Source organism: Taudactylus pleione, unplaced genomic scaffold, assembly GCF_031769625.1.
Source record: "Taudactylus pleione unplaced genomic scaffold, aTauple2 ptg000270l, whole genome shotgun sequence".
Taxonomy (NCBI): domain Eukaryota; kingdom Metazoa; phylum Chordata; class Amphibia; order Anura; family Myobatrachidae; genus Taudactylus; species Taudactylus pleione.
Genome location: NW_028284672.1, coordinates 1,775,483 through 1,799,671, shown reverse-complemented (window position 1 = coordinate 1,799,671; position 24,189 = coordinate 1,775,483).

Sequence of the window (24,189 nt, the reverse complement as noted above, 5' to 3'; positions counted from 1 at the left end):
AGTTATACGTTTTGCTTCAGGATGACTGCTGTCGTACTTAAAGGACTGTTGGAGGGTCAATTGTTTAGTAAAAGTAGTGGTGTTCCTACTTCCTCTCTGGGATGATGAACGACTCCCAGCAGCAGCAACAGCAGCAGCGGCAGCAGGAGGCGTAGCAATGCAGGATCCTCCGGAGGAATCCAGGATAGAAGAGTCAGTCATGCCAGTGACATGGCCTGCAGGACTACTTCTGATCCTGACTAAGGAGGAAATTGACGAGGAGGGAGTTGACGGTGTGGTTTGCAGGCGTTTGGATACAACAGGACAACGGGATTTAGGTGTCCCTGGACTGCTTACGGTCTTAGCCAAAGTTTCTGAACTTGACAGTAACTTTTTATGAATGCGCTGCAGGTGCCGTATAAGGGAGGATGTTCCTAGGTGGTTAACGTCCCTACCCCTACTTATTCCACCTTTACATATGGTACATATGGCCACCACATCACCATCAAAATCCTCCTCGCCAACTTCCTCCTGAGCACCAGCTACACCAGTATCCTCATCCTGTTGTACTTCAACTCCTTTCAGCACTTGCAGGGGGTGTGCAAATGGTGGAAAGAGCCACCTCTTCCCGTCCAGTGCTGGGAAGATCAGGCATCGCAACCACCACCACACTTGGACTCTCCTTGGGGATTTGTGATATCTTCTTAGAACGCACAGTTCTTCGCTGTGCTTTTGCCAGCTTAACTCTTTTTATTTGTTTAGTGGGTGGAGGGCTTCCATCGTCATGTGAAGCTGAACCACTAGTCATGAACATAGGGAAAGACCTTAGCCATTCCTTGCCACTCCGTGTCGTAAATGGCATATTGGCAAGTTTACGTTTCTCTTCAGATGATTTAAATGTTTTTTTCAAGGTCATTTTCCTGAACTTTACCATTTGGGATTGTATGTGCCCTCTACTATGACATTGGGCATCGGCCTTGGCAGACGACGTTGATGGCATGTTATCGTCTATGCCATGACTAGTGGCAGCAGCTTCTAGGAGGAAGTGGTTCTTGATCTTTCTCTATTTTATTTTTATCGGAGAAAGTTTGGTCCTCCATTTATGTTATATCGATTTGATATATACGTGCAGCTAAGGCGCACAGAAACACAGAAAATATTTTTTTATTTTTGCTGGAGAGTAGTGCACTTTTTTGGGTTACACCACCCTTTAAGAAATGAGCCAGCCAGGTCTCTTTACTTATGGGTCACAGGCGCACGCTTGGCGCTGCTCCTTTGTTGATGCACGTGTGGCTACTGCGCACACAATTCACAAACAGAGAAAATAAATTTTTATTTGGTTGGGAGTGTACTTTGGGGGTTACAGCACCATTTAATGGTCAAGCCAGCCAGCCCTTTACTTATGACACGGGCGCACGCTTGGCACTACTTTGTGGATGCACGTGCGGCTACTGCGCACACAATTCACAAACACAGAAAATATTTGTATTTGGTTTGGAGTGTACTTTGGGGGTTACAGCACCCTTTAACGGTCAAGCCAGCCGGCCCTTTACTTATGACACAGGCGCACGCTTGGCACTACTTTGTTGATGCACGTGCAGCTTCTGCGCACACAATTCACAAACACAGAAAAAAAAAATGTATTTGGTTTGGAGTGTACTTTGGGGGTTACATCACCCTTTAATGGTCAAGCCAGCCGGCCCTTTACTTATGACTCAGGCGCACGCTTGGCACTACTTTGTTGATGCACGTGCGGCTACTGCGCACACAATTCACAAACACAGAAAATATTTTTTTATTTGGTTTGGAGTGTACTTTGGGGGTTACAGCACCCTTTAATGGTCAAGCCAGCCGGCCCTTTACTTATGACACAGGCGCACGCTTGGCACTACTTTGTTGATGCACGTGCGGCTACTGCGCACACAATTCACAAACACAGAAAATATTTTTTTATTTGGTTTGGAGTGTACTTTGGGGGTTACAGCACCCTTTAACGGTCAAGCCAGCCGGCCCTTTACTTATGACACGGGCGCACGCTTGGCACTACTTTGTTGATGCACTTGCGGCTACTGCGCACACAATTCACAAACAGAAAGAAAATATTTTTTATTTGGTTTGGAGTGTACTTTGGGGGTTACTGCACCCTTTAACGGTCAAGCCAGCTGGCCCTTTACTTATGACACAGGCGCACGCTTGGCACTACTTTGTTGATGCACGTGCGGCTACTGCGCACACAATTCACAAACAGAAAAAAAATATTTTTTTATTTGGTTTGGAGTGTACTTTGGGGGTTACAGCACCCTTTAACGGTCAAGCCAGCCGGCCGTTTACTTATGACACAGGCGCACGCTTGGCACTACTTTGTTGATGCACGTGCGGCTACTGCGCACACAATTCACAAACACAGAAAAAAAAAAAAATTTTAGCACATGGGGGGAGCACCCCTGATGGACAGAGCACCCCCTGGACAACACTACAGCACCCCTTTAGGACTGGGACACTGCACAGGACTTTGGAGTGGACACAGCCCCTATGGACAACTGACTGCACAACACAGTCCAGCCAGCCCCTATGGACTTTGAAGTAGTGGACACAGCCCCTATGGACAACAGCAGCACAGCACAACACAGCCAGCCCCTATGGACTTTGAAGTAGTGGACACAGCCCCTATGGACAACAGCAGCACAGCGCAGCACAACACTACTCTGCACTACACTACACTACACTACAGTACACGGCCCAGCCATCCCTAACTCCCACCCTCCCTCTTCACTGTCCACAGCCGAGTGAGAAAATGGCGCAGACGCGGGTACCTTATATAGGATCCAAAACCCGCGAGATCCGGAAGGCGGGATGATGACGTTTTGCCTCGATTTCAGATCCGAGTCAGGCGGGAAAAGTCGAGCCTGACTCGGATCGGCCTCGGATCGGGGGGGCTCGGGGGGGTTCGGATTTCAGAAATCCAAACCCGCTCACCCCTAATATATATATGTGTGTGTGTGTGTGTGTGTGTGTGTGTGTGTGTGTGTGTGTGTGTGTGTGTGTGTACGCTGATCTCCGTGTTTTGGTTTTGGTTTGGTATCTAGATTCATCTTCGTGCTTTTGTTTTGCTTTTGCATAACCACTCTCCAGTGTTTTGGTTTGGGTTTTGGATCTGGGTTAGTTTTGTTTTGTAAAAAAATTATTAAAAGTTTTTTAAATACAGCTAAAATCATGTAATTTTTGCAATCCAAAACCCGAAATTTCAGATTTAAAATCCAAATTCCAAAACACGGGAGGATCAGAACCGCGACTTGAATCTATCCAGATCTCCGCAGATCAGAACCACAACTCAGATCTGTCCAGATTCACAAAATTTGGGTAGCTTCGGATTTCTGTAGAACTGAACCAGTATGTGCCATTTTTGATAGGTCAGTAGTATGACAAGCCAGATGATTATAGGGATGTGTGACAAAAAGCTACATCACGAAGTACACTGATATACGCTGCTTGCTCAGTCTCTTAGCATTGTGATATGCTTTGGGGTTGTCTCCAACTCCTCAAACCTGAGCTGTCCAGTGGGAGAGGTAATTCCTGCAATTCCAATCTGGAGGCATTTGTAAACTTGCAGGGCTTGGTAACCAAGAAGCCCGGTACAGTATTGTTCCTGCTTCTAATGCAAGTTCCATATTATTATAACTATAATTAATTATTTGAAATTGTCTTCAGCTCATTGTAATAATGTATTGTTTGATTGAACAATTAAAAGAGAAATTAAAGCCCCTATTTAGCATTATTAGATATCAAAGGCTGCGTATTATGCCACTGAATAATATACACAAAATAATTGAAGTACTATTAATTATGCTCTCCCCTTTGTAGCAGGTTGTCATGTTAGGGGGGAAGTTATTTCTTTAGCAGAGGAAACAGACATAAAAAATCCAGGGTTCATTACATTGTATTTGAAATGTGCCTAATTGTTTGCTTTGCAAGTAACGGAGAAACTGTATGAAGAAAGCCACCTGGGAGCGAGCCTAATGCTGTAAGCTGTCCTACTCCCAAGCCAGGGCATATACATACAATAAACTGATGGCTTTTTTTCACTTAGGTGTATATTTATCAAGTGGTGCTTCTCCATATTTAAGATAGAGCTATCATAGTTTACTCCACTCTTAACATACTGTGCCTTGAGCACCTTACTGCCATCTTTTTAGCCAGGGTGGTTTTATGGGGGGGAGGGTGGTTTTGGCAGTGGGCTGGTTGAGGAGGGAAGGGGGGAGATACTGGTCAGGCCAGGTGAGAGAAACAGGGATGGGGGGGTCAGTGAGATGGAGGGGGACACTAGGTTGGAGAAGGGGGAGATATTGGGATGGGGGGTCAGTGAGATGGTGGGGGAAACTGGGTTGGATATGGGGGAGACATTGGGATGGGGGGTCAGTGAGATGGTGGGGGACACTGGGTTGGATAAGGGGGAGACATTGGGATGGGGGGTCAGTGAGATGATGGGGGACACTGGGTTGGATAAGGGGGAGACATTGGGATGGGGGGTCAGTGAGATGGTGGGGGACACTGGGTTGGAGAAGGGGGAGACACTGGGAACAGGGGCACCGAGAGGGAGGGGGAGCAGTTACTAATTAACCAGGCCCAGGCTTGACAGAGCGGACCGGCGGGAGCTCGGGTCCGCTGCCAACCCCTCTCTCCCTCCCTCCCTCCCTCTCTCCCTTCCTCTTCTCAGCAGCCTGTGTCTATACAGCCTAGCACACACCGCTGTGTGCTGGGCTGCAGTGGGACCAGGAATGCTGCTGCCTCTGAGCAGCAGTTTCCTTGGCCTGTAGGGGTAGGTGATCACACGGATCGTGCCCCCCCCCCCAGGATTTACCCATTAGAGGCTAAAGACACCCCCCTATTTTTCAGTGCTCAGTGCTGATTTGCGCAAATCATTTTTCCATTTTTACTAAGTGGAGCAAAGCCACATCTCCCATAATTAAGCCACCCCCACCCCCAAAAGTCCTGGGGCCCAGGCCGCCCCTCTACTGGCCTGACTGGGATGGGGGGGTTCAGTGAGATGGTGGAGGACACTGGTTTTGAGAAGGGGTAGAAACTGGGATGGGAGCTAAGACAAGAAAAATACCTTGTGCTTCTAGAAGCCTCCTGTTAATCAAATATGTACCAGTAGACTATCACGTAAGGTGCATACACACTAGACAATAATTTGCACGATTAGCCCGAATTTGACGCATCGGAACTTGAAATCGTGTAAAATATGTCCAAATCGTGAGTGTCCACTCACAATCACGATGCCGATGCTCGTACCAGTGGGTTGTACATCGCATCTTCAGATCTTGCCTACTGCACGCAAGATTTACCAATCTCATACACGATTTTGTGCAGATAGATAGATTTTGTGCAGATTGATCTTTAGTCAGATTGGACACTTTTTAGCACCATATCGTGTCCTGGAGAGCCTGGGAGCTGCCGAGGAGAGTTCAAGGAAAATCGCTCACGATATCGCATCCTGAGCACATCATCTTGTGCAGGGGTGTGGAACCTTTTTTCTGCCGAGGGCCATTTTGATATATATAACATTATTTGCGGGCCTGGTTTAGGCCATGCCCCCTCCACGTGCCATCACATGGGAGAGGGGCCACAATCGCAGTAGCGTAACTAGGGTATTTGGAGCCCAGGGCAAATTTGAAAAGGGAGCCCCCCCTAAGATCCCGAGATGTGCGCGCGCCAAAGACGTGCACGGAAAAAACATGGGCGTGGTCACTTAAAAATTGGGCGTGTCAACATGACACACCCCTTTATTTACACGCTGAACATTCCTATCCATATGCACCTTAACCCCAGTAGTACCCCTTATACAGTACCCCCAGTATGCAGTTGTGGTCCCTTTTATGCAGGCCCATAGTAGTGCCCCTTACTCAGTACCCCCAGTAGTGGCCCCCCAAATGCAGTGCCCCACGTAGTGTTCCCCCTTATGCAGTGCCCCCAGTAGCAGTCCCCACAATGCAGTGCGCCCAGTAGCGGTATCCCCTTATGCAGTGCCCTTTATATGGTGCCCCCAGTAGTAGTCCCCCCCATGCAGTGCCCTTTATATAGTGCCCCCAGCAGTAGTCCCCCCCATGCAGTTTTCCCAGTAGTGGTCCCCTTATGCAGGCACCCTGTAGTGATCCCCCCTATCCAGTGCCCCCTGTAGTGGCCCTTCCTATTATTGCCCCCAGTAGTGGTCCCCCGAGTGCAGTGCCTCTAGTAGTAGGCCCCTTTTATAATGCCCCCAGTATTAGTTCCCCCCCCAAGTAGTAGCCCCCAGTAGAGTACCTCCCCAGTAGAGGTCCTCCCAATGGCGCCCCCAGTAGTAGCCACCCCTCCCCCAGTAGAGGTCCCCCCAGTAGTAGCCACCCCACTCCCCCGTTGTGCAGATAGGTTAAAAAAAATATATATATATATATATAAAAATATACTTACCTGAATCTCTGCTCCTGCTCCTGGTCCTGGTCCATCTCACGACGCCGCTGCCGCCCGGGCTGGCACGCTCAGCATTATGGGACAGACATCAGTCCCATTACCCACTACAGGAGCCGGATGGAAGTCCGGCTCTTGCAGTGGGTGCTGCAGCAGTCAATGAGAGTCTATCTGACTCTCATTGGCTGCTGTTTAACACACGCATCGCCGCCAGCGCTGGCGGCGATGCGTGTGTTATGCACAGCCTGAGCCCGCCTCCTAGCGCTATTGGGCAAGCGCTCAGGGGGAGGGAACGGGCTCAGGTGTGAAGCACAGGACCGGCGCTGGATGCCTAGCGCCGATCCTGTGTAAATGTGTAGCGGTGATCGCACTCATTGCGGTCGGTGCTACACTGGCTAACTAGGGCAGGCGGGCCAGTACCGTGGGCGGCGGCGCCCCCCTGCGCCGCCGGTCCAACGGCACCCAGGGCACGCACCCCGCTCGTCCTGCCCTAGTTACGCCAATGCACAATCGATGTTGATTACAGCAATGCCCGGAGCATCCTGTGGATGTTCTGGGGAGCTGTAAGGGCAGCGGTGTGACCATCTGAAGCATCCTAAGGACGCTCCAGGCGGCACTGCTGTATAGATTCTGGCTGCCAATGAGGCTAGCAGAAAAAAGCTCTGAGGCCAGACCAAATGATACTAAGGGCCTTACAAGGCCCCCGAGTAGGAGGTTCCTCATCCCTGGTCTAGTGTGTAGGCACCTTTACATACAGCTTCCTCTTGTCTTAAATCGGATGTGGCTAATACCCGGAGGTTACTTCTGGCTGTGAGGAATTACCTAGGGAGAACTTTACAACATAGAAACATTATTGGGATACATTGTTTCTTGCCTTGTCCCTTCCTATGCTCCCATTTCCTATGCTGCTGGTTTATCTTTGCACAGAAATATGACTGTTTCCCCTGGTGGCTCTCGATATATATTGCTAATTTAAGGTGTAAAAATTATTCTTTATAAGAGTATTATTATTACATCAATTGTATTTTAAATGATTATTATATACTCCCGGGAGTGATTATTTCTATCTATCATTGAATAAACACTGTACTTTTACAGTATAATAATGTTTATTGCTTTTATGTTCGAAGTGCCACAACATTTATCTTTATCTTCAATTACTGGGATGGGAGCACTGACCTGAGGTTGCTGCTAATCCATCCCTGGCCCCGTACACTCACTGCAGCACCACGCACAGTCACAGCAGCCTCCTGAGCAGCCCCTCAGCTGCTGCTGCTGCCAGTGATCACTGCCTCACTCTATGGCCAAAGCCTTGGAAGCCCCCAGGAACTGAGAGGAGTTATTTAGAGGTGTTGGGAACTTGGGACCCTTTTCTTGGCAGTCCAGTGTGACCTGGTTCAGTAGGAGGAGAAGAGATTAGTGTGTTGTTCCCAGCCCAGGCATTAGTCTCAGGCAGCTACTGAGAGGCTGAGCTGTCAGGACTGGAAGCGGGCGTCTCTAGGGGACAAGCGTTGAGGGACGGCTCCTGATCAGTGCTGGCCGGGCCACATATTTGAAACAAATAAAAATAAAACAACAAAAACAAATGATTTAAGCATCCCCAATGTAATGCCACTGATGTGAGCTGGGTGCAGGGGGCCCCATAGCAACCGGACCCCCTGCACTACGACCCTGCACTTAGGGTCTATGAAGACAGCAGGCAGCTTAGCTCTATTTTAGAGATCTGTGATTCGAACACACCAGAACTTAGTGGTACCAGAACACTTGAGGGTGGCTTTACCTAAACCAAAAACAAAACCATAAAATTTGAGGGTGGTTTTGCCAAAACCAAAAAACCAAAACCAAACACGGGGGTCTGCGCACATCTCTACTCTATTTACCAAGTGGCAAAAAGAAGACATTGCCTATACAGTATTTTCAGTGGTGTAACTTCATCCCAGGTGCCCGGAGGCAAGATGAATGTTGGTGCCCCCCCACCCCCCAAATTAAAATTTACCACCCCCCCAGCACCTGTGCCGCCACCCCCCTATGCAGTTCCTTTTGTACAGTGCCCCCAGTAGTGGTCCCCCTATGCAGTGCCCTCAATAGAGGTCCCCCTATGCAGTGCCTGCCTATGTAGTGACCCCCAGTAATGGTCCCCCTATACGGTGCCTCCAGTAATGGTCCCCCTATGCAGTACCTCCAGTAGTGGTCCCCAAATGCAGTGCTCCCAGTAGTGGTCCCCCTATGCAGTGCCATCAGTAGTGCCCTTTATACAGTGCCTCCAGTAGTGGTCCCCCTATGCAGTGCTCCATATACAGTGCCCTCAGTAGTGGTCCCCCTATGCAGTGCCCCCAGTAGTGCCCCTTACACAGTGCCCCCAGTAGTGGTCCCCCTATGCAGTGCCCCCAGTAGTAATAATGCCCCCTGTAGTAATGCCCTTGGTAATAATGCCCCTAAAAGTAATGCCCCATGTAGTAATGGCCCCTGTAGTGCCCCCAGTTGTAATGCCCTTGTAGTGCCCCAGTAGTAATGCCCCCTGTAGTGCACCCAGTTGTAGTGCTCCCAATAGTGCCCATAGTAGTAAGGAACCTGTAGTGCCCCCATATGATGCCCCCAGTAATGCCCCCTGTAGTGCCTCCAGTAGTAAGCCCCCCCCACACACACACACGCGTGCACACACAGACAACACAACATTTACCTTAAACCCCGCTCCAGTGCCTGCTTCCGTCCGTCCCCGGCACCCGCTCCTCGGAACTATGGGAGTATCGTCATGACGTCACTCCCATAGTGCACTGCGGCACTCCTCCATGCAGCTACTCCTCAGCAGTGCTTGGAATGGCCGGGTGACAATGGAGCCAGGTGCCCCCTTCAGGGCTGGCACCCGGCAGCAAATTACTCCATTGTCTCCGGGAGTTCCGCCACTGAGTATTTTGCTTATAGCCGGCAGTTGTTACCAGCAAAGCCTCTCCAGCTTTACAGGATCCCCATCAGGTTAAACAGCAATGTGCTTAAGTGGACAGCTACTGCACATGGTCATTTCACAACGACCCCGTCTCCAGCAGCGTTAGACTGCGACAACCCAGAAGAGGACATCGCCAAGTAGAGAGACACCAACACACATTGCTGGACAGTTGAGTAATGATGAATAACCGAAGTACCTGAGCATGCATCGCAGCCATATAAAACATAAGATACTGGCATTGTAACGCCAAGAGACAGGTCCTCTTTAAGTCCAGGACAGCAAATGAGGGCATCTCATCTTACTGGTTGCAGTCAATTGCTATTATAATGCTCAATTGTACGGAATTCATTGCGTCTTCGTTATATCCATGTTTTCATAATGTAGTAAACATGTCAAAGTAATTGGGTTCTAGCATAAACATGCATTATAACTATCTTTCCCATTATTATTATTCTGATATTGTAGCAATGAGCTGAAAGCACTCATTCACTGAACTCTTTAATGATGGGTAACGTCATTCAGTGACACTTTCATGTTGTGTCACAGTGAGACATATCTCATGCTATTTATGTCATGTATAGTGTGTTTGTCTAATTAAAGACTCCTCAATTTACCGACCTCCTGTGGGTTCTGGCAGCATTAGGATGGATATGTCTGAGGGTAATCAAGGCATAAAAAAAAAAACATTAACCCCCTTCATCCCTGCACAACATTTTTAAAGTTCCATAGAAAAATAAAACTAAAGCAAGTATTTTTGATTCAAAATATCAGAAGGAATGGAATTTAGCAAACATGGAGTTCCTGCCAAGGGAACGCAGTACTCCCACACTCCACAGCACCCCATCAAACCCCTCCAAGAGAAATTGAAAGGGGACTAATTACTCCAGACCTGGGGGTCTTGTTACAGGCTGAGGAACTGAAAAGGGACTAATTACCCCAATGCTAGAGGTCCTGTTGTACCATGTAGACCTGTGCTTTGCTCTATATTTATATGCCTTCTGCTCATGCCAAAAATAGCAATGTAATTAGCACCCCTACTCCCTAATGCACTCATTATTATCACCTCCTGTGTCGGGTACTCACTCAGTGTAAGACCGCAAGAAAAACAAATCCAATGCAAAAACAAGGGACAGAAGGAGAATCACATCCTCAGAGAGGGACAAATTATTGTAGGTATCGGATACAAGAGTAATGAGGAAAGGTTATATGAAGTAATAGAATGGATTACCTGGAGCTACAGCAGGTTATGCGAGAGACAACAGATGGATCTATGATACATGACCGAAAACTTCAAAACCCTTTGCTTCATCAGATACCTGGCTTAGTGTAAAATTAAGGCTTAGATGAGGAAGTCCTGCAGTAAAAGCCAGACTAGGCATTATCCTACATTCATATCTGTAATGCTTGCCCAGAGAACACATTAACTTGTAAACAAGTAGTACATATTGCTGGGGATGTTCCAAAACACCCACAAGCCACACAAGAAAGTCAGCCATTCTGACATGTTTGCAGCAGGTACTGTCGCTGCTCTCTGTTCAGGTAGAGAGTAATGAGATGTCTTGGAAACAGACCAGTGAGACCCCCAGTAATTCGGATTAACAAATTCTGCACTACTTCCTCCAGAGCATGACTGGACGTGAGTGGCTTGGACGAGGAGGGGATTGGCTTTATGTCTTGCTGTTGGGGTTATATATGGAACAGGGTGTTATCATTCCCACTGAAGCCCTATCTGTGTGGAGTTTGTATGGGTTTACCACGGGTGCAGCGGCTTCCTCCCACAGTACAATAGCATACAGTACTTGTAGGTTAATTTGTGACATCCCATTAAAACAAGTCTATTTTGGAAAAGTGCATAGAGGCCAGTGCGATTTTAAATAAAGTTTATTTAAAAAGGAGCAGTTTGAAGCAGGACAGTTGGAGCCGTTGAGAGAGGAGAGCTGAGGACGCAGCAGCTGAGGGAGAGACATCTATATACAGTTGATAGTCCCATTACTTTTGGCCCCTTAAAAAGTGGGAGGCACATATAGAAACCGTTTTAATTCCTACACCGTTCACCTGATTTGGATGTAATTACCCTCAAATTAAATCTGAAAGTCTGCAGTTACAGCACATCTTGTTTGTTTCATTTCAAAGCCATTGTGGTGGTGAATAGAGGCCAAAATATGAAAATTCTGTCAATGTCCCAATATTTATGCACCTGACTGTATATAAAATCAAATGGACTGACTGACTGACTGACTGATCAAATGCTCAGCCCAAACCCCTGGACCTAGAAACTTGAAAATCGGGAAGTATATGCCTTCCATGACGTACTGTAGGTGCCCACTAAGAAGGGATTTTTCGAAATTCGACTTCTAAGGGGGTGAAATGGCTAAAATGTTTCCTCCCCCTGTGCAATATCCTGCCTGACTGACTCATCATGGCTGCAGCACTGTTCAGTATTTAAACACCAACTGTCACCCCAGTGCTGCCAAACATCACTGGCAGTTGGTGTGGCTCCCCTATTTATATAGTGAGGGAAGGGAATGTGTTACTGTAATACCTCACTATGCAAAGCATTACGTCTGACATTGTGCAGACCACATCTCTTAGCACCCTCTGCAGCTGCTCCGGAGGTCAGGAGCTTGTTACATGACCTGTGTCAGGTGGTAATATCAGTGACAGTTGGTAGTGACAGAGCTTAGGTAACTGACCTAGGGGTCTATTTACTAAGCAGTGTTAGGAGACAGTGTGAAACGTGATAAGAAAGTGATAAGGTGCCAGCCAATCAGCTCCCAACTGTCATTTTTCAAACACAGCCCGTGAGATGACAGTTGGGAGCTGATTGGCTGGCACCTTATCACTTTCATATCACTTTTCACTCTGTCTCCTAACACTGCTTAGTAAATAGACCCCATAGAGAGCAGAGCGATGCTGTGAGGAGGCAGTTGGAGGATGGCTCTTCTCCAGAGGCACCCAAAGGGGCTGATACAGAAACTATAGACTGGCCTCCCCTTTGTTGTGCTACAGAATCAACAGACAGCCCCTGCGGCAGCACTGGGAGTGACTGGAGGCAGACCCAGGGGAACAGCTGTGACAGGAGAGGAAAATCCCGGCTCAGACACCGGAGCTGGCATGTTGCCCCAGGCAGTAGACCGAGTGGTGATCAGCACCAGAAGGGAAAAACTCAGCTGACCAAATAGGAGCAGAGGTCCTCTGCATTGCACCTCAGTGAGACACTCAGATTAATTGCTATGAGCATTAACAATACATCCTCGCTCCTTCTATAAAGGGACATAGCTTCACTTAGTCACCTGTATCACTAAAATTGCTATAACAGAGACTTTATCAGACCCAGTGACATCTGCTAAGTTAGGAAACACTAACTACTGACAATTATCCAACCACCTCAATTATCGTCCTTAGTAGTGACATCACTTAGTTTGCATACAGTAAATGACCCTGTGAGAGGTCAGGACCTGGCTGCTCTCAGCTGGCAGAACCAGCATTATGACAGGGAACCAAGCACAGAGCCCTGCCGCACATAATATAATATGGAGCCGTGACTGATTACATAATAAATAGACTAAAGGACATCCATCACATCCAAATACCAAAACCTTATTTCACCATATGACTATGGCAGTCACAAGTAAAGACTACGCATGGAGAGTACAGGTTTATATACCAGGATATAAAAAAAAGAAATTAATTGCAATTAAATATATATATATAATTATATATATATATATATATATATATATATATATATATATACACCTAAGAGAGTGCAGCCCACCAAATATTGCTCTCCAGGATATTGCTCCAAGGAGATAGACTTTTACATGAGATATAGAGCTCTAACGGATGCATTAGTTTTTCTGGTACTAGCACCAAAGTACAGACTGACAGGTGATGTCCATTTCTCATGCTATTATGGATATGCATAGGACTGTTTGCTAGTATGATATTAGCTTGTAGATATTAACCTGCTGCTACCAGTTTGGTAAGGGTGGAGTATGAGTTAGTGCAATTACCATTAAGGGTATTTCCAATAGGAAAGAATAGAAGTATTGAACAATACTGAATTGGAATGTTATTTATACCCCTTTTCCACCTAAATTCCGGGTCTGACCCAGAGTTGAAACAAAGTTCCTATCTGGACCAGACCCGGAATTTTGCCGGCGCCGACTCGGGATATTCCCGAGTCAGCGCCGCTCACACCGCAGTCGGGTCTGCATAGACCCGGCTTTTGCGGAGTGAAAGTGGTTGCTTGGAGATGACGTAATCTCCAAGCGCCACTGAAGCCGGACCAATCGGCCGGCTAGCAGCACACTCCAGGTCATCGTGACCCGGAATGCGCTGTTCTCACTGCAGGGTTTCACAGGCTACTCCCGTGTTAAACCCTGCTAGTTACCTGGGTTGGATTGCCGGGTCACTCGACCCGGCGATCCAACTCTCTCCCCTTTTACACCAGGGAGCTGCCCGGGTTAACCCTTCAAAAACCCGGGTTTTAACTCCAGTGTAAAAGGGGTATTAAACAGTGAATTATATGTTCTAATCTTGGTTTTGTTTGGAATTTTGATTCTGGTATATCCAAAGCAGTCCAGTATCAATAGTAGGCCATAACTTTATACTAAGAGTTGGATAAATATATTTTATAGTGTAATGTATTATTGCTAAATATATGCATGGTAAGATCCAGAACTGTGGAAGAGTTCTAGCTGAATAAAGTGAACATTATTTTATTTACTGTGTCAATTGTGTTGGGATTGGGGACAACCTGCATCTCTGCTGTGACATGGGAAGGTAGAAGCAGCAGGAACCACTGGAACGGTGTGAAATACACTACTAAAAATGTTTAATCACCTTAGGGGTGTTAAAATACTACATAGGTTAGGAAGGGAAATGTCAATATGTTACTACAGGGTGAAGGAAGGGAATGTTTTACAACAAAGGTGAATGGGAGTAATATCTTACTACAGTGGAGAGGGAGGGGAATGTGTTACTACAAGGGTATGCAGGGGTAATGTGTTAATACAGAGGTGAGGGAGGGTAATAAGTTACTACAGGTGTGAGTGAGGGTAATGTGTTGCTACAGGTGTGAGGGTTGTATTGTATTTCTACATAGGTAAGGGAGGGGAATGTCAAATGTGTTACAACATGGGCGAGGGATGGAAATGTGTTACTACAGAGGTGAGAGAGGGTAATGTGTTACTACAGAGGTGAGGGAGTGAAATATGTTAATACACAGGTGAAGGGTCTTACTATAGCAGTGATGCATTACTATAGAGGCAAAGGATTAATGTGTTACTGGAGTGATGAGAGGAAAATGGAAACAATAAATAAATATCTAAGGTCTACCCAGGTGAAGAGAGAGTAAGCAGAAGGGAGTGTTGCAGCAGTGGGAGAGAAACAGAAACAATACAGAGTGACACTAAGGGGTATATATATATGATATCCAATGCCTACTCCATGTGAAAAGTCTAGAACCAGGCTAGTGAGATCTTCTGCCAATAACAACCGCCCGTGGTTCCCTTAGAACTGGGATACGTTCACCGGTACTTAGGCGGTCGTCTGGACTTATAGCTCGAGGTAGTAGCAATTCACATGGAGGAGCAAAATGATACAATGGTGAGAGCAACAGCTGGAATGGAGACTAAATTGTGGATAGTAGATATGAGAATAGAACCAGAACAGGAGGTGGTATACTATCGATGAAGCCAGAAGCTGGTTCAAGATGCTGTTGGTAGTAAATGTGGTATGGTTATAAGAATAGGAAAGGCGGTTTGAGGCCCGTACTGAAGAGTCAAATAATTGATATGGCTTTGAGAGCCGTTGTTGTGGCTTGGAGCCCGTGCTGAGGAGAGGAAGTTATTTGAGTTGGCTTTGAGAGCCGATGGTGCGGCTTGGAGCCGATGCTGAAGAGTTAGACAATTGATTCAGTTTTGAGAGCCGATGTTGTGGCTTGATCACTGAACTAGATACAATGTCCTGATGAACACAGATTTGAGTATGAGTTTATGTACAAGTTAGTTTACAAATTAGCAGCCAAAGTCCTGACAGACAGTACGTAAGTTTGTGTACAAGTTAGTGAACAAGTTTGTGTACAAATTAGTGTCCAAAGTCTTGACAGTACATAGGTTTGAGTGCAAGTTTGTGTACAAATTAGCATCCACAGTCCTGACAGAAAATGCAGAGGTTTGAATACAAGTTTATGTACAGGTTGGTACTACAAATTAGCATCCAAAGTCCTGATGAACAATACATAAATTTGAGTACAAGTGTGTGTACAAATTGGCGTCCAATGACCTGCCGAGAATGCTGATTCGGCTTGGAGGGCCGTCACTGCCAGTACAGCTAGGAAGCCGCAGGTGGAATAACGAAGCCGAAGCACAGCATGGGAGTTGATGGTGCAGCTAGGGACCTGTAAGAGGCCACAAGACCCGGAGACAGCTGGGAGACAAAACCGAGGAAATGGAGATCTTTCCAGCAGAGTCGACAGGATACTGCTCGTGCAGCTGGGCCTAGAGAACCCACAGTAACGCTATAGTCGGCGAGGCGGCAAAAGTCCAGTGTGTACAAATAGGAGGACGGACCACTCAAGCTGCACTGAGGATGATACATCACTTCCTGAGGTGTGCCGATCGCCTAGCAACAGAAGAAACTGGAGTAACCCCATCCTGACTGGGTAATCTGCTTGAAGGGGACAAATCGTGACCGCGACTTGTAACAGTGTATATATGAAAGTGTGATGTTGGTCGATTTTGTGTTTTGGGTGATTTTGCATTCGATTTACATTCAATTTTGAGCATCAGAGAGAAATCAAAATGTAATGTTAAATAGAATATAAAACCAAATTCCCTTCAAAATTGAATATCGTCTAAACATTGGTACTTTTACATAAACCAACATAGGATCCCGTGATTTACAAATATTCGATTTGAAATCGATCACCAAAATCAAACACAAAATCAAACTCAAAATCCCCAAAATTGGAAATACGGGGGAGAAAATGAGTAGAAGTCCCCTGTATTTTCCAAAACCAGCACCAGACTCTGTCTGGCAGGGGTGTAATGCCACAACCGGGGTACCCTTTCACCAGGTCCTGGAGCCGAGGCATTAACACCTGACCACTTGTCAGCCCAGGCTGGGGTTCCCTGGGGAGGTGGGGACCCCAATAAAGGGGTTCCCCCTCTCTAAGGCACCCGAGCCTGGCGCTATCCCCGGCACCCCTGGGTGGTGGGGGTTGATTGTGTCAAAAATTAGATTAAGTAATATTGTCTATTACAGTAGAACTAGATGTCCCAGCAAGCCTTCCCCACATGCTGATACTTGAAGAACCATAAGTACCAGCATTAAGGGCCAGCTGGTACATATAGTTCACTTGCAAAAGAAATATTAAAAAAGACAAGACTCACACACTGTGAAAGTACAATTTTATTACTCTACACGCATCTCAAATCCCTGTAGCCATTCACGTTCTCTTCTCCTTGTAGGCATCCACATCTTCACAAAACAAAAGAAATGCCAAGACCCGAGCCATGGACTTAAGTATGGTCCTCTAAGGATGGTACTTCCCGAATAATGGCTCACCTGTGGCATTTCACATAGAAATGCATTGGGCTGAGCATTCATTGGCTGAGAGAGGCAAGCCTCTGCCTCTCTCAGCCAATGAGTGGTTCCCACACAATGCCATAACTAGGGTACTTGGAGCCCAGGGCAAGTTAAAAAAATGGAGCTCCCCAAGAAAGTGCGCACGCCTAAGGCATGGCCACATGCCACAGGGGGGTGGACACTGGAAAATGGTGGAATGGCAACATGACACACCACCATTTCTTGTCATTCCTTTCCATAACATATGTACCTTAATGCCCCAAGTAGTAGTGCCCCTCTTGCAATGACCACTTTAATAGTGCCCCTTATGCAATATCCCCAGTAGCAATGCCCCTTATGCAGTGCCCCATATAGTAGTGCCCCTATACAGTGCCCCCAGTAGTGCACTCTTATACAGTGCCCCCAGTAATGCACACTTATACAGTGCCTCCAGTAGTAGTCCCCCCTATGCAGTGCCCCCAGTAGTGGTCCCCTCTTTGCAGTGCCCCTTATATAGTGCCCCCAGTAGTGGTCCCCCTTATGCAATGTCCCTTATATAATGCCCCTAGTAGTCCCCCCTATGCAGTGCCCCCAGTAGTGGTGCCCCCTATGCAGTGCCCCCAGTAGTGCCCCTTATATAGTGCCCCCAGTCTATTTGACTCTCATTGGCTGGCTGCCAAAACAAACACACTGCCGCCGGGTAGTACGAGTGTACTAGCCGGCGGCTGTGTTTTTTACTGTGTAGTGTGGACTGCAGTCCATGCGGTCCACACTACACTGACCACCCTGTCCTGGTCTGCAGTCAGAGACGCCTCTTGTGCCACCGTTCTGATGGCACCCAGGACACAAGCCCCATTTGACCCCCCTAGTTACGCCACTGTTCCCACCATTGACTTCAATGGTGGGAACTGCTAGGTAACCTTTAGTAACCTGGCGGTTCCCACCATTGTATTTCCTGGGCTTCCTGGTGAGCTTCCTCACCATGGTGTCCCTGTCCGAGAACAGCACTGACTTTCATGGGAGGTGCCTCCTGATCACCAAGGGCATTTGGCTATGAGGGAACATCAATCTGGAGAGGGAGCACTGCAGAGGAATGGTGGCCGAAGTCAGCCTGCAGGTTCAGAGTAGGGATGGACATCGGAATCCGATGGTTACTAACCATCAACGTTTTTATTCTGATGGTAGTGTTTTTTACCATTTCATGGTGGTGGTCCAGTTGTTCAAGAGATTAGTCCAAACAAAAAGACAGACCCTTAAACTGAGGACTTTATTATTTATTTATTTATGTATATATATATATATATATATATATATATATGTAGATATATATTTTTTTTTTTCACAGCACATGACTTTATAACTGGAATAGACATTCAGACATTGATTCTTTTTTAGCGTAACCATTTTTAATTCACAGCACTGCAACATTTTGTTTATTGGGGACTCACAGCTGTATTATACAGCTTAAAAGATAAGATGATAATTGGGCATCATGCACATAAAGACCCCCTATAGTAACCTGGGTCACCAAAGTTAACTGAAACTTTAGTATTGTCTGCAGTACAATAAGACCTATGTATTCAGCTATAACTGAGTTAGATATTTGCCATATGTGTGATGACCTTAAATGCAAATAGTGTATGTGATTTTAATAGACTGTGAGGTTAAATTGCCTGAAATATTCCATTATTTCCCTTCCCTAGATTAACTAATTCTTCTTCAAAGTTACATAATAAACTGTGTTATTCTTTTATGCAAAGTTCTGTGTGTCTCTCTGGGGTAACCTTGCCTCTCTACAGGGGTGTTGTATAGGGATGAGCTGTTGCCGAAGGAAGAATCCACCACCAAGGTAGCTCTGACCTGTTCCTGCACCACTTCATTTACACCCTTACCACACTGGGGTATTACACATTGGCTTCTCACAAAAATTAACAAAAGTGTTCGTGAATATGTATTAGGAAATATAGATTGTAAGGTCCCCTGGGACATCAACTGATGTGAATGAGTAAATATTCTCTGTAAAGCACTGTGGAATATGTGTGCACTATTTAATAACTGTTAATAAATAAACTGCTGCCTTAAAGTGCTGAGGATATGAATTGAATTCCAACCAAGGTGCAATCTCTGTGGATTTTGTGTGTTCTCCCATTGTCCATAAAAGCACTAAAAAACTACATAACAAAAAAACAACCCATACTGTACTGTTACGGAAATAAGCTGCTGGCAAACAGGAACTCTAATGTATAGTATATTATTATTTGTGTGATAGATTAGTTAGACTATAAACCTCGTTGGGAGAAGGACATGAATGATTCAAAATTGTTTGTAAAGCACTGCGTAACATTGTGCTGCTATATATCAGTAGAGAGTAATAAATAAATAAAGTGGCATGTCTACAGTACAGCACATCCTCTTTACTAGAACACAGATAAACAGTTATATGGGTTAAAACAATAGAGGCAGCTAAGGGGATATGCAATTACTGTATAATGCATAGATTTGCAGCTCATGTTATTTGTGCTTAAACATATCTGTTATTTTGGTAGTATATATAATTATAGTTCAGGGAGTTTATGTCACAGTTTCTTTGTGTAAAAAGATTGTGACTAATTGATGGTTGTGCAATTATAGTACAGGAGACTTGTATCACATACTACTTACTTTAATTGATAGTATATTATATACTACAGGTTGAGTCTCCCATATCCAAATATTCCGAAATACGGAATATTTTTAGCATGACTGACATATTGAAAATTTAGCTTTTTGATGGTTCAATATACACAAACTTTGTTTAAGGCACAAAATTATTAAAACTATTGTATAAAATTACCTTCAGGCTGTGTGTATAATGTGTATATGAAACAAATGAATTTTATGTATGTACACAAACTTTCTTTGTGCCACAAAATTATTGAAAATATTGTATAAAATTACCTGCAGGCTATATATATAAGGTGTATATATAACACAAAATGCATTTTGTAATTAGATTTGGAGCCCATTCCCAAGATATTTAATTATTTTATGCAAATATTCCAAAATACGGAATATCCCAAGTATTTTGGATCTGGGAGACTCAACCTGTATTATAAAACAGGAATTTATATTACATGTATCAAACATTAAGGACAATTACTAGCACTATTGTACAGAGAAGATGCTACTTGTGTCCATAAAGTAAAGGAATTTGATATTATATATTATTATAACACAGGTATTTATAACACATGTTACTTTAGTGCACACATTATGTAACATTACTAGTAAAAGCTACATCACTTGTAATTTATGTTTAGACAACACATGCAGTTAATGCAGTTAATAGAATGCTATTTTAGTACAAGGAATGAATGGTATACTCTATTTACGTCTGCTAATTACAGGCAATTAACATGCATTTATAGTACAGGGAATTTATAGTCGTGTGATTGTACACACAATTTATATTACATGGAGTTGATAGTGGATCCAGCTAAAGTCACAGGCAATTAAGAAAACACATAATTAGTGTATTAATACATACGTCTTACATTCCATTATAATATCTTTTTTTCGGGGGCTTGGGCTTGAATAGACTTTTGCTTCTGCTTTCGACAATTAGCCAGGATTGTGTTGCACTCAAGTATGATGACCACAGGATTTGCTTTACAGCTTTTCACTAAGAGGTAGATGTACTAAGCCTCGGAGAGAGCTAAAAAGGATGGAGATAAAGTACCAACCAATCAGCTCCTGTCACTTTACAGGCTGTGCTTGAAAAATGACAGTTAGGAACTGATGGGTTGGTACTTTGTCTCAATCCGCTTTATCTCTCTCCAAGGCTTAGTACATATACCCCTTAGGCATCTGGATTTTGCGATTCTCACCTGTATTTTGGGCCTGATTCAGAGTGTTGATGACACACGCAAGCGAACAGTGTTTTCAGCCAGCGCGTGCGTCCTGGTGGTTACCGCCAGGAGCCTCAAATTTGGATGCAGAGAGAGGCAATGTCAGTGGGCATTTCTCGGTGTAACGGTGGGGTGGCTAGCCAGATATGGGCATGTTGTGGTCAGCGATTGCGTCTTTTGCTGCAGTTGCACTGGCACCGGCGATCATGTTCAGATGGATAATCAGTGCCTCCATAGGGCTGGTGCAATGTGTGACAGATGGAGTGGCAGCGATGCGTTTTAATGCAGACATCGGCGGACTAACGCCACAGCCGTTGGGGTCTCTGTACAAATTGCATCGGCTGTAGCATTAGCATAAAGATGCTGTCACATTGCAATAGCGTGCACCTCTGCATCAGGCCCGTTATGTGCAGTAATAAGAGAGGGCACTTGGTGACTGTCTTCTGGATATGAGAGGTCAGCAACTCACAATGGGAAATGGCCTGATGATTAATGGGCTAGAGCATGATGTCTGTCATGAAGGCTTTCCCTTCCAGATGGAGTGTTACCCCCTGGTGTGATGACCACCAGGATGTAACTTTAGGAGGCAGGTAGGTTGGCACAGTACGTGTGTCCTGCATAATATCTGTGGCCTTGTGGTATCTGATTTCAGCATTGATTTAACTAGTACAGCCCTTATTAATAAAAAGTCTGTGGTTACTGTTACGTTGGTTGGGGCTGGTTTTAGTTTAAAGGAGTGAGGTACCTTAGTGCATAACCCCTATGAAACTGTGTAATAGATAAAAAAAAAAAAACACTGCTTCTCTAGCCATCTGCCAGAAGCTTGAAACAAAGGCTTTCCTATAAGGCTTTCACATGACTTGAACTGTAATCTTATCTCATAATAGTCCCAGTTTTTGCAGTCAGAAAAGTGTGAGGCTTATCCAATTGGCTGTGTGATATTGCTACTGTATATTGGGATGCTTGGGATTGGTTTGAGTGAATCAGGTGGTTCGCCGGTTCTCTCCTAATCTCACAGGAATATTGGAGGAATGCAGTGGGGACAACACAATCCAAATTCTTTTATTGGTTTCTGGGTCGGTTTGAACCAATTTGACGTGCCCTGACTATTCCGTCACAACAGTGTTAATCCAATTGGTTCAATGTTTTATTTCTTTAATTGAATGTTTTGACATTCAGTGCGGTATTGGTACTAGGTATCAGTTCTTTTCATAAATATAACATAATTAACAGTAATGTTAAAACATTTTATACTATTTAATGAATATAATGTTCCATTCAACATTGCAAATACTCACAATACTGTTAATAGCCAACTCTGCTGGGTCTGCACTGATATAACAGCAATGTATTCAATGTAATCATAAGTGTAGCATAAATTATACTAAAGTGAATATACCATTGAACTTGATAGCGTAATGAAGAACACTAATTATGTACAGGATTAAATAGTTATGTCATTGTCTTTGAAAAGGCATGATATTTGTTAAGTTTTACAAGTTACACATTAAAACACATTTAATTCAACATAGTAGCAATAATAATTTAACACTGTAAAATCATTAATGCTGTTATGTATAGTTTACTATTTAATGACGGCAATGAACAATTTAACAGTACACAGCTGTACTAATAGTAATGTTAATACTCAATCGAGTCGGGTCTGGGCTGGGAAAACAGGGGTATCGATTCAATGAATAAATACACTTTGATAAGTGCACTGTGATTGTTACTAATGTTAATTAATAGTGACCTTGATAATAAAGTGAAGAATACTTATACCGCTTTTATACCTAAATTCCGGGTCTAACCCGGAGGTTGGATTAGGGTTTAGCCGACGCCGACCCAGGAAATTCTCGAGTCGGCGCCATTCACTCCGGAGCCGGGTCTGCAGTGTTTCGGCTCTTCCGGCGTGGAAGTGGATGCTTGGAGATGACGTCATCTCCAAGCGCCTCTGAAGCCGGCTGGGATGAGGCGCACTCCAGGTCATCGTGACCCGGATCGCGCCATTTACACTGCAGGATTATACCCGTGTTAAACCTGGGTTAAACCCTGCAAGTTACCTGGGTTGGATTGTCAAGACACTCCACCCGGAAATCCAACCCTGTCCCCTTTTACACCAAGGAGCTATCCGGGTTAGCCCTGCAATAACTCGGGTTTTAGCTCTGGTGTATAAGGGGAATAATAGTGCATAAAGGTACATGGTTATTACAGCGGTCTGCTTAAGAATCCTGACAGCCGTTAGAATTTACAAGTTACAGATTAGAAAACATATAAAAAAACAAATACAAAAACACCACTAAAAAGAAAGGTTATTTTATTTTGATAATTTATATTTATTTATTTAATTACATTTTTTATATTTTGTAAAATACAATTTAAATCAAATACGATTTCCTTTATAAAGTGTAAAAAGAGGATGTACGCAATAAATCCTTCCATCAAATGTATAACACTGATATATAGCAAGGAGAGAAAGGAGTGTTATTGAAAACATGTATAAAACTGTTTACTATTCCAAATAAATACAAGGGATAACATAAAACTTGATGTATATGCAAACAACAAAAAACATTTATAACCAAACTGTCTGGGCTCATTTTGATAGTACAGCTCTGTATCTATGACAATATTAATAGCCCAACAGCACTTGATCTGAGCTGGCAAAAAAAGGCAATGTACTGTAGTTACAAAGAATCATTTATATACTGTACATGAGAGTAATGTAACTCACACTGCTGTAATAAAATAGATAGTGTAGGCAAATACAGTGCATCCGGAAAGTATTCAAAGCACTTCACTTTTTCCACATTTTGTTATGTTACAGCCTTATTCCAAAATGGAATAAATTATTTTTTGTCCTCAAAATTCTACACACAATACCCCATAATGACAACGTGTAAAAAGTATTTTTGAGATTTTTGCAAATTTAATAAAAAAAAAAACCTAAGAAATCACATGTACATAAGTATTCACAGCCTTTGCTCAATATTTTGTTGATGTACCTTTGGCAGCAAATACAGCCTCAAGTCTTTTTGAATATGATGCCATGAGCTTGGCACACCTATCTTTGGGCAGTTTCGCCCATTCCTCTTTGCAGCACCTCTCAAGCTCCATCAGGTTGGATGGGAAGCGTCGGTACACAGCCATTTTCAGATCTCTCCAGAGATGTTCAATCGGATTCAAGTCTGGGCTCTGGCTGGGCCACTCAAGGACATTCACAGAGTTGTCCTGAAGTCACTCCTTTGATATCTTGGCTGTGTGCTTAGGGTCATTGTCCTGCTGAAAGATGAACCGTCGCCCCAGTCTGAGGTCAAGAGCGCTCTGGAGCAGGTTTTCATCCAGGATGTCTCTGTACAT